This window comes from Podarcis melisellensis, assembly GCF_964234715.1.
Source record: "Podarcis melisellensis genome assembly, chromosome: 2".
NCBI lineage: Eukaryota > Metazoa > Chordata > Lepidosauria > Squamata > Lacertidae > Podarcis > Podarcis melisellensis.
Window position 1 is genome coordinate 57651246 of NC_138529.1, and position 12501 is coordinate 57663746.

Below are 12501 nucleotides of genomic sequence, written 5' to 3' on the forward strand. Positions count from 1 at the left end.
ATTTTGCAATAGCTTCAATCCTTTGGGTGACATGGAAGATTCATCACACATCAGCTGTGTTTTGTAGTTTCAGTGTTTTGATATGGCAACCCACCCAATTCCTACCAAATGTCTTGGGAAACGGGAAGTATGCTTATAGAAACAATGGGTGAAATCCAATCCTGCTGGCCCATTTGTGGAAAGGCTGTTGACCAAGTCCCCTTCTCTTTATAACCCCTATGCCACCTGTCACACTGTGTTGGAGGGTCTCTAACTCTCCGGGGCTGATTTTCAGGGAGTGCAGAACCCAAAGAGTACTCACTAATGGTTCCTCATCATCCTGAAAAAAGTGACAAGTAGAGTGCCACAGAGTAGTGTCCTGGGCCTGTTGTTGTTCAACATCTTTATAAATGACTTGGATGAAAGTACAGTGGTACCTTGGGTTACAGACGCTTCAGGTTACAGACTCCGCTAACCCAGAAATAGTACCTCAGGTTAAGAACTTTGTTTCAGGATGAGAACAGAAATCGTGCTCCCACGGCAGCAGGAGGCCCCATTAGCTAAAGTGGTACCTTAGGTTAAGAACGGTTTCAGGTTAAGAACGGACCTTCGAAACGAATTAAGTTCTTAACCTGAGGTACCACCGTACTGAGGGGGTACTCATTTAATTTGCAGATAACACCAAACTGGGTAGGGTAGCCAATATCACAGAAGACAGAATCAGGACTCAAGATGACCTTAACAAATTGGAGAACTGGGACAAAACTAACAAAATAAATTTCAGTAGGGACAGATGTAAGGCAGGAAGAACCAGCTAGACAAATATAAGATGGTGGACACCTGGCTTGCCGGGAGTACATGTGAAAAAGTTCTAGGAGTCTTAGTAGACTGCAACCTTAACAAAAGTCAACAGTGTGATGCAGCAGCAACAGATTTATGGTGTCCAGGACAAGGGAAGCAATCCACTCTCTTCTGTACTGTGTCCAGTTCTGGGTGTCATTTAAGAAGAATGTTGACAAGCTGGAATGTGTGCAGAGGAGGGTGACCAAGATGATAAAGTGTTGGGAAAGTAAGCCATATGAGGAGCTGTTGAGAGAGTTGGATATGTTTAGCCTCATAAAGAGGAGACTGAGAGGAGATATGGTAACCATCTTCAAATATCTAAAGGGCTGTCACATGGAAGATGGAGCAAGCTTGGTTTGTCCTGCGCTGAGGGTAGGACCCAAACTGATGGACTCAAGTTACAAGAAAGGAGATTCCAACTAAACATCAGGAAGAACTTTCAGATGGTAAGAGCTGTTCAGCAGTGGAACGGTCTCCCTTGGGAGATGGTGGACTCTCCTTCCTTGGAGGTTTTCAAGCAGAGGTTGGATGGCCACCTGTCACGGCTGCCTTAGTTGAAATTATTGCCTTTCAGGGAGTTGAACTAGATGACCCTCAGGGTCCCTTCCTACCCACACATTTCTATGATTCTATTACTCTTCCAATAGTGGATGCTTCTGCCAAATCTAAATCCCTTCCATAAGTGCAAGGGCACTGATGGGATTCCCTTAAATGGTTGCTTTCAGATTTGCCATAAATTAACTTTGAATTAATTAACTTTTCTCTTGGAAGTGTGGCTTTAGGCCTCGGCGTGGGACTTTTTCTGGTTTCAAGATTTATTTGGTACTCGTTAGCTTCTCTTTCCTTAATTATTCTGGAACTAGTGATGCAGCTTCTTGAGATTTAATAGGGAAGGGAAGGGCCCTTTCTTAGGGCAAGTCAGTGCTCAGTGGTAGAGCATCTGCTTGTCATTCAGATGACAAGATCCCTTGCATCTCCAGGTAGGGCTGGAATACCCCCTTGCCCTGAAACACTGGAGAGTCACTAAGAGTTAGTGTAGACAGTGCTGAGCTAGAAACTAACTGCTTGGTAGACCAACAATCTGACTACCTATTGACACAGTTTTCTGTGTACCTGTATCAATACGAGACCCAGTTCACATATCTATTCAGAGTCCTGGCACTGGCTGCTTGCACAATCACAGCCAGGCTACGCAGTGAAGCAACTCCTTGCGTGACTCCGGCTATTTTAGCATCGTGCTGTCAAGATATATGTGTGTGTGTGTGTGTGTGTGTGTGTGTGTCACATGGGTGGCAGTTTGTAGAGCAGCACAAACGTAACAGCCATTGCACCACCAACTGCATGAGTAAATCAAGCTTGAATGAAACACCCTGCAATAACTGACTGCTATTCAAATGAAATATATTTGAGCACATTGTTGGTGGGGAGCAACAAAACACGCCCCCAGCCTTTTAATGTCTTTTAATGAATGTATCTCTTTGTCCTTGACATCTTATAGACTTGCAAGTGCACATACACACACACCAACAGTGTAACGTAGGTATCGTCCTTGCTATCTCCCGCATTTCCTCATCTTCTACACTTCCGATTTCAAAGGATCTCATTGTTCCAGAGCGCAGCCTTGATCTCATTTTGTAGAATGCTGAATTATATGCCCTGTTTTCACCCTCGGTTGCAATCCGTGGAGCTAAAGGGGTGGAATTTTCATATTTAGATAAAGCAGGCCTTTATGGGAAGCAATGATCCTGGTCTCTGTTAGTAAATGCAGAACCTGGAAGGAGGTGGTGGTGGTGGTGATCGGTCCCCCATTAGTTAACAAATGCATATCCAGCAAAACCAAACCAGAAGAATGACCCAAGTCCTTGTAAATTTGTTCCATTAATATGATTTCTCCCCCCTTGCGTTGAGCTTGCATCCGGTCTTGTTTCCAAAGTCTGGGTGTTGGCAGGTTAAGCAGTACATGCATACCACACGCACAGTGAATATGCTGAACAATGCATCCGTTTCTCCCCCTCCTCCAGCATGTTATATACCATTCATGTGAGACGTGCTGCTGACATGCTTGGAACATCCTGAATATCCTTGAGGCTTTGCTAATGAAAATCTATGTGTTTGTTTCCTTCCCAAGACGTGCTTCTTGTGTACCATCAAATGCTTGTGTGTGCGTGTGTATGTGTGTGCCACACAGGAACAAGCGCTCGCAAGTTGCAGGATATGGCAGTAAACATGCCAAATGAGAAACATCCGATGAGCTGCTCTACTGAAGCTCACCTACTTAAATAGCTTTTATTTTTAAAGTCCTTTTATTGCCACTATTATTATTATTTTAAAAAACACACCAAACCAAACCAAAAGAGGGTCATGAAAAGCTCTAAGCCTGTAGCCTTAGAAGATTTTAAGGCAGTTGCTTGGGAGAGAAGTGATGCAAAAATCCATAAAGCGGTTGTTGTTTTTTTAAGCTAATTGGGATAAGGGTTTAGGGTGTGAAGTGAGAGCAGATGAATTTACTGTATGTATCTTTCCCCACATTTCACTGGGGCTTTGAGGAGAGAAACTGGGTTATGGGTCATTGCGGTGCTTATTATAAACCACATATTAGCACCAGTGGATTGGATTCAGAGATGCATGGGCAGAACAATGCATGTGTAGGGGGCATTTCCTGGCTCTACGCCCCACCAAAATTCCCGAGGTTTGAGAGACCCTCTGGGAAAGTCCGGGGTGAGGCATGGAGGGCCAGAGTGGGACAAGGAAATCTTCAGAGTTCAGGGAGGCAGCCATGAGCAAGTAGAAGTGCCTTTGGATCACCTGTGGAGCCAAGTTCACATGTTTGCCTTTAGCACTCAACACCTACAGCATACATTTCAAGCACATGGCTTCCCCCAAAGAATCCTGGGAACTGTAGTTTATTCCCTCACGGAGCTGCAATTCTCAACACCCTTAACAATCTACAGTTCCTATGATTCTTTGGGGAAGCCGTATGCTTGAAATGTATTTGTGCAGGTGACCCTAACAGAAACAAGAAATAGCCCTTTAGAAGGAAGCTTTCAAAGTAAGCACCATTTGTATTTATTTTTTAAATCCTTTTTTCCTTGAGAGTTCAAGATAACTTTTTAAATATCATGATAAATCTCCAATTGGATAAGTTTTTAACCTTGGGGATCACACACCTCCTTGTTTCTGTATTGCAGTATAGCTGGAAATATGGTTTGCTCTGACTTCAAAGAGCCATATCAGGCCTATGCCAGACTGCTTTCTTCCAGGTGATATATCTGCTACAGATCATGCCAACCCTCCCCCAGTTATTAAATCCATTTATATCCCACCTCTTTATGAAGGATCAAGGTAACATACAGTAATGAAAATCATAGGCAATGGAAAGCCATGGAAAACCATTAAAAAACCAACAAAGCTGTAAAAAAAGCACACACTAGGAATAAAATAGAATGTTCACTAAAAGCAGAAGCATCCCAACGCCTGCAAAAGCCTGCTAAACACATGGGACTTTTCATATCTTTATGAAAAGCAGCCTGGAAAGGAACTGAGACACTTGCTTTGGCAACTCAGTCCGGAGCTGAAGCTTAGTGGCAGCGCATCTGCTTTGCATGCAGAAGGTCCCATGTTCAATCCTTGGTATCTCCACACAGGGCTGAGGGAGAACTCAAGAGCCTCTGTGTGGCCAGATGGACCAATCGCATGACTCGGTTTAAAGCATGTGAACCCCACACAGTTGCGAATTGGGTAAAAACCCTCCTCCCCAATGCATTTTCCTTCACGTGGAGTCTCTCCACCTGCATTCAATGCATGTGTTAAGGGGATTGCATGGATGCAGGGATACATCATGCCTTGGATACCCCCAGCCTGCTTTTGACACGCATGAGAAGATGCTGTACACATGTACTAACATACGCACACGGAGTGCCTCCATTTAGGAATGTGGGTCCTGTTGGCCCATGATCACTCTTATGTGGAGGAACTCTGCTTATGGGCTCATCTTACATACGCTGAATCCATGGAGGTGGTGAGGTTCAGCTTCTGGTTGCACTGGTGGTGTGGTGAGTCTGCACAGGGCCCTGCTTGGTGCAAATGTTGGTTTCCCAGATCCTCTCCCTTTTGGATAGGTTTTGTAAGTACTATGTTCATTTCTAACCCAGGAAGCAGAACTACGTCTCTCCGCCGGCCCAGTCCTTTTTTCACCTGCTTGATATTGACAGATGTTGGCACCACTTGCTTTTGTTTTGGGGCTGTTGTTCTCACGGATGAGACCGGACAGTGATTGAGTCGTAGTCTGTATCGCTTACCCTCGGCTGCTACGGTTTTCCCTGGGAAGAAAAGCACCATACAAATTTCAGAATAGATAAAAAGAAAAATACCCTGTTTGTCTCCCTCATTGAGATGGATGACGGGCCGAACATTTATTCTCATTAAACATTCTTTTCAGCTATTCTTTTCAGAGTTTGTCCTCAAGTTTCTTGGCTGCGGCACCCCAGTGGTGAAAATTAAACCACTGAGCAGACGAGACACGGCTTAGCGAATGAATAGAGGCTTGGTGCAATGGGTCATGTGACCGAGGGCACTCATTTGAGCCTGCAGAGTGGCTGAAGGCGTTGTTTGGTTCCCAGTCTTACTGGGTTGTGCACTGAGGTGCCGATGGGGAATGCAAAGCAGGAGCATCCATCATAAGCAACCACAGACCGATTATGATCTGGCAAAAGTGTACACAATAAGCTGATGTCATAATCAAGCTATTTAAAACCAAACCAAACGTCCGGGGAAGAAGAGAAATGAGGAGAGGGAGAAAGTCCTCTCTCAGCGATGAGGCACATGAAACCCGTATAATTGTGCAAAGATCATAGCTGCCATCATCTGTCATCACGGTTTCATTAAAGCTGCATTGCTAAGGGACTTGTTGGCCCCTGCCACTTTGAATCGCCGTACTTGCAGTCTGATGTGAATTTATTGTGCCTCTAAGTCAATGACGGTGCCTGCCCGTGCAAGGAGTAACTAGAAATAACCTTGAGGTATAGGATATTGTTCTAAGAAGACACAACAACAAATCTCTTTCAGCCAACACATATGACTTCAGCTTGCTTCAGTTTCACACATTTGCAAAATACATCTCTGGCCATGCTAATACGACCAATGGCTTATCTGTTCTCTACCTGCTAAGGGTTTTGTGACCCCAGAATGCAGGAAATGCAACATGCCAATATTTAATTTCTTCTTACCAAAATGCTGTCGAGTAGAAAAATCCATTTATTTTTCTTCTTGTACTTAACTCTCAACCAGTGCCTTCTTTACTATATTACTGTACTTTATACATTTTATCCATTCTACTTAGCAGTGTACCAGCTCTACCCCCCTTGCTCAATATCTAAAACTACTCTACTTATGAAGAAATCCAGACTTGAATAAAAAGTTATCTGAGCTAGATTTAGACCTTAGAATCCATCCGCACTGTTGTTTAATGTGGAGAGTGAGCACCCTGTACCTCCATTAATTCTCCATTATCCATATGTCATTGGCTACAACCACAGCTGTCCCACATCTATGGAAGGGGCAAATGTTAGCCACAGTGTTGCTAGCAAGCCTCTGATTTCTTGAAAACCCTGAAAATTGAAACTTGAAAGTTGAAAGCCCTGAAAATTGAGAATTGATGATACTTCACATTCCCAGTTTCTTGTGCAGGACAGACAATATCAATCATTTTATGCCTTCTTACGGGTGGTATGCAGGTGGACAAATGGTTCCACAGAAAGCTTTAACTTCCAGTTTTGAACTTTTAAAAAATAACCATTTGCTGTGTTTTCTAAAGTATGATACTCCATGCACTGCTGGAAAGAGCTCACCTTTTCTCCCAGTAGTCCTTTTGAGCAGCAGAAGTTTGGTGCATTATGCAAAGCATCCAGCTGTGCTTCATTATCATCACCAAATATTTCCCCTGTAAATGATTGGGCAAGAATGTTCTTGGAGAAGGATTCCCTGCAAAGCTGAACCTTCTACTGCTCCTGAGAACCATGCTGAACTTTGGCACTGTGAGTTCAGGGAGGAGACCCCATCTGCCCCCCACCTTAAAAAAATAAAATCACCTACAGTCATTGGCAATGCTGGGCAAGTCTGCAGTAACACACGTTGCAACTGCAAATAGGGGACAGATTGCCTTGGTGGTGTTTGTGGCCCGACCTGGTATTCCAGAGTGATTGTGGTCCTCTTGGACATATGGGGGAAGCTTAATTTCAGGGACTACTTAGAGCCAGCCATCGCTACACAGACCATTCTGTCCATTGCTCATCAGGTGAGTACAAGACAATAGGAACAAAGGCAGAAGACGGGAGAGTATTGACTCACAGGTCCAAATCCAGGTAACAACAGGGTCACCTTGAAGAACTACACAATATTATTCATGGGGAAGAATGAAGTGTGAAACCAAATAGGTTTCAACATCACCTGGATCTTTTTTAGAAGTACAGAAGAGGAAGAATAACTTTCAACATCTGCTTCAGTTTATGGTGCTTCCGGAACCATGAAAAGACCTTCACCAGCAGGTCGTGCTGTGGCTTTCTGTGCCACACAGATCTGGCTACTGTTAATGCGCGCAGCTACACAGGAGACTGTAATTGTGATAAGCAATGCATGAAGGTTATTCGATTTTGTATTGTACCTGGCTTAGAGATTTGTAAAATATTAAGAGGTTTAGAAATGAATGAGTGGATGAACACTGCAATTTGTTTCAGGGTGTATATTTTTGCTTCTTATTTCTCACCACTTTAATGTTATATAATCCATCCGCATCCTTTGGGTATGGTGAGGCAGATATTAAACTGAACAACTGTATCTTTTTTGTAGTTAGAGCCATAGTTATAGCACGGTTCACTTTTGTGATAGGATAATTTATCTCCATATAAGCTCTGCGCACATGGCAGATTCTGCCCTTTATAGCTCACATTCACAGGTGTGTGTGTGTTTTAAAAGGCATATTTTGCTTGAGAGATAGCCTAGATGTTTATGCATGTCCAGTAACCATAGAAATTCAGCTCTCACGGAACAAAGTCATAAAGCAATTCACATCAATTACTGTAACTTAGAGTAAGGAAGTACAGATACAAAGAGTTTCATCTCAGGCAAAATAAGCAAAAGTGTGCATGACAAAATAAAGGCCCCCATCATTAGGTGCACTCAAGAGGTTGGATTTTTCAAGTTGGACTTTTGACTTTCAAAACGCACGCACACACACACACAGTCACACACACCACCTGCTCCCAGCTTTGTATGGCAAACCATGTGGCAGATTCTCAAAGTTTCAAAAGTTGCTTGCCAACAGAGCATTACTGTTAAAACTCAAAAATATCACACTGTGCCCAAAACTACTTGGGGCTATCAGCGTGTAGAAGAAGGCAGGCAAACTGCAGAGCTACAATTCACGTGTGCTCTGAGTGGTGGCCTTAAGAGGACAAGTTGCTCCACTACAGACAATTATGTAAAGCAACAACACTGTTTAATTCCCACTGGTATGACTTATCTTGATTTCCTTATATTGGGTGCATTCCACACTTCTTGAATAACTCTGGAAAAAAGTGAAAACAGAGATGCTTTCACGGTGTTTCCAAAACATGAGAAGATGAACAACCAGAACTTGCTGAAATGACATATTAGATGAATGGGGCTTTCATGCTTGGAATTTACTGTTTCCCATATTGGGGGTTAGAAATATTTCCCCCCTGGATCCGACTGCTTGGAAACCTTCCCTTTCCACACAACGACAGAAAACTTGAAATGGCTGGCTGGCTGGGCCCTTGCCCCTTTTCTCTCTCCTAGGGAGGAATTAATAAAGCATGCTTTATTTGTATAGTGTAACTTTTAAAATGGCATTTTGGAAGTTTCATATTCATTCAGTTGTTCCTCAGAACTTCCTGCATCTGTTTGCCAGCATTGGCTGTTAAAACACAGTTGTCAGTAGAACTGGGATTCTTTGAAAATCATGTTCACACCACATCATATCCCTCCCATGCATCAACAGTGAAACCAAGTTGCACTGAGATTAATTTGAAGCATGATTTTACTTTTAAGTGGTCATTGCCTTCATCGTGCTGCCTTGAGAAAAAGCTGTGGAACATCTGCAGCATCTGGGTTGAGGGCATTTGGGATGAAATGGGCCGCTATGGACTTGTTGTATGAGCATGTAAGAACATAAGAAGAGCCTGTTGGATCAGGCCAATGGCCTGTCTGGTCCAGCATCCAGTTCTCGCAATGGCCAACTAGATGCCTGTGGGAAACCAGGGAGCAGAACATGAGGTCAAGATCACACGCCCCTCCCTTGGTTTCCAGCAACTGGTATTTGGAAGAATTACTGCTTGAGCATAGCTGGAGAATGCAGGCTGGCTAACTAATTTCCAGGTTGATCCTTCTCATTTTCCAGCTCTAACATAGAAGGAAAGGGTTCATGGCACGTTTCCTCACAAGCTTTTTTCTCACATGTTGCAGTGGATCTTAGGGCTGCCATATTTCAAAAAGTAAACAACTCCCCGAAAGTTGTTGAGCTTTTCTTTATGAAAACACACACACAAAAAGCATTATTTCCCCCAGGAGAATCTAGATGAATGGCAGCCCTAGTGGATCTCTATACTCATATAGATGCATTGGGAATCCCAGCAATGTGTGGGCCTTTCTCCCATGTCCACCCCATTGCTGGCCATTTCACCAGGAAGGCCGTAGTTTCATCCTTGCCACTGAAGCTCCAGATTAGTAAAGGTAAAGAGACCCCTGACCATTAGGTCCAGTCGTGACCGACTCTGGGGTTGCGGCACTCATCTCGCTTTATTGGCTGAGGGAGCCGGCGTACAGCTTCTGGGTCATGTGGCCAGCATGACTAAGCCGCTTCTGGTGAACCAGAGGAGCGCACGGAAACACCGTTTACCTTCCCGCCAGAGCGGTACCTATTTATCTACTTGCACTTTGATGTGTTTTTGAACTGCTAGGTTGACAGGAGCTGGGACGGGGGAGCTCACCCCGTCGCGGGGATTCAAACCGCTGACCTTCTGATTGGCAAGTCCTAGGCTCTGTGGTTTAACCCACAACCCCACCCACGTCCCAAAACTCCAGATTACTTCCACTTAATTTCACACGAGAAGCCTGCAAGCAATGTAAGATAAATCACTGTGATACCATTTTCTGCACACCATTATGGCACTTAGATATAGTTTGGATTAACTGATTCTGATTTGCATATCACAGTCAGTAGGTAACAAAACATTCCTTTCTAACAATTTCAAAGGAAAAAAACACATGGAGGAACTGCTTAGAAGAATTTGCAGAAGATTAAATAAACTGAGGTTAGCAATTTCTGCTTTCAGGTGTAGTGATAAAGATCTTATCAGGAGCTGTACTTGTTAAACTGTTGGCAGCTATATCCATTCTCCAATTCTGCAGAAACGAACATGACTCAGCATCCCTTTTTCCTTGACGTGCATGCGGTTATGTTATCACACTGAAGCAAAAACCACAGCAAACACAACTCACCAAGTGAGAGATACAGTGTGAAACAGTCCACAGACAAGTTTAAAAATGCAAAGCACTCTGCTAAAATAAGGCACAAAGGACACATCTTATAAGACTGCTGGTTCCTTGTTTCTATGCTACAAAAACCATGTATATTTTCCCGCATTTTTTAACCAAAGGGCTTCACACAGGCCTCTGCTTAGCCGCAGTGAGAGCAGAATACTGGACTAGATGAGCCTTTTGGCTTGATTCAACAGGGCTCTTCCTGTGTTTTTATGAGTCCACTGATTGAACTTTCTTCCTCTAAATCATGGCTATTTATGATGTTACTGCTGTACTGGTCACTGGGATTGCCATTTCCCCATTCCATACCAGGAGTGCTGTTCACTGTTCTGTACCTGTTTGTCTTTTTATTGTATCTCACTCTTGATCCATCACCACTCATATTTCATTAAACTTATATAATCTCAGCCTGATCTTGTAGTATGCTAAAATAACACCATTGTTTTCATCCTCCTGACTGTGTTGTGAGCACCTCTTTTCTGACAAATTCTGTCACAGAAGCGAAGAGAAGGTGGCATTTGCTCAGCAATTATATTTTCAAGTGTGGCCTGAAAGTGTGTCCAGCCAGTTGTGAAGAGGCTTGCCCCTTTTACATGGCAGGGTTGTGCAGGAATTAAAACAGAATTAGGACCAATGGTGAACACCCGGAGGCAGTGGATCCTGAGGTTTGCCCTAAAGGACCATGGGACTATATGGAGCAGAAAAAGGACCTCCCTTGAGACCCACTCAAGTTGTTGTTGTTTAGTCGTGTCCGACTCTTCATGACCCCATGGACCAGAGCACGCCAGGCACTCCTGTCTTCCACTGCCTCCCACTCAAACCATACCCCTAAAGTAATGGGGCTTGAGGGGAATGGAGTCTTGAGAGGGTCTCCCTCAAGCAGGAGGGGGTTGGCAAGGCACTTGCTCTCAGGGCAGGATTGGTGTGCCCAGAGAATGCAGGTTAGGAGAAAGTGGCAAGGCCATCCCTTGCTTCAGATATGCCCACACAGCTTAATTGTTGTAAATTATGTAAAGTTGTGGCCCTTAATCAACCCAATACCCGAGTCCTGTCTCTTTATTCCTGATTGTGGGTGCAATTATAGTGATTATGTGAAGCATGTATGTTCAACCATTGAGTAAAATGGGGAGTCTTTTATTTCTCTCAACCCTTTCCCCAAATAAACACTGACATAATAATGGCTGTCGTCAAAACAAGTGGGTCATGAGTAGACTTAGTTCCAGTCAATTGAGAATAGATATGTCATGTTAGAAGTCCAAACCCACAACAACCTCAGATGTAATCTTTCACCAATGCCATTTTGGGGAGAATGTGGAAGATTTCAAGTTTTGGAAGTTCTTGCATGGAAGAACTGCTGGACATTAGCTCACCAGACAGGCACAGAAAGTGGAGCAATCAGCATTTAAAAATAATTAATTTCACATTACAAGCCAGAAGGAACTAAAATGGTGGCACCCATAGGAACCTTCCATCTACTCTGGCAGTTAGGTTTAGACTTGACCAATCCAATTCAGGACTAATTCCACAAACCAGCCTTCTTCAACCTGGTGCCCTCTAGATCCTTTGGAACACAATGGTCTCATCTCTCACCACTGGTCATTGCTGGGTGGGGCTGATGGGAAATGAAGTCCAACGACATATGGCTGACACCAGCTTAAGTAAGGCTGCCGTAAGATATGAACTGAGCAAATGTGGGACAAAATAAGTATCCTGGGGATAAGCACCTGGTTGTTTTCCAATTTTATTTCCTGCCATTGTGGACCTAATAGAGCCTCTTTAAGGCAACTTGGAATTCACTTCAGGTTTTGATTCCAAAGTGCATGAAAACTTGGCTCTGCTATTTGATTGCTGTTGTCTTCTATCTGTCTGCAGAATGTCGCATGTTTATCGTTCCGTCCACACATCTGCACACACTTCTCGAACTGTTTCATTGGTGCAGGTGGGAGAGGGGCCATGAGAGAGGCGAAAGCAACCGGCTGGGATACGGAACCCTGCCACTTTTTTGTTTTAAAAAAGAGTTTATGAAGAAAAATATGTGAAGAAACAATAAAAACTCAGAGCACACACATATATTCCTTGGGTTACAGCAAAAATACGAGGAAAAACAAGCCGACAACAGGAACA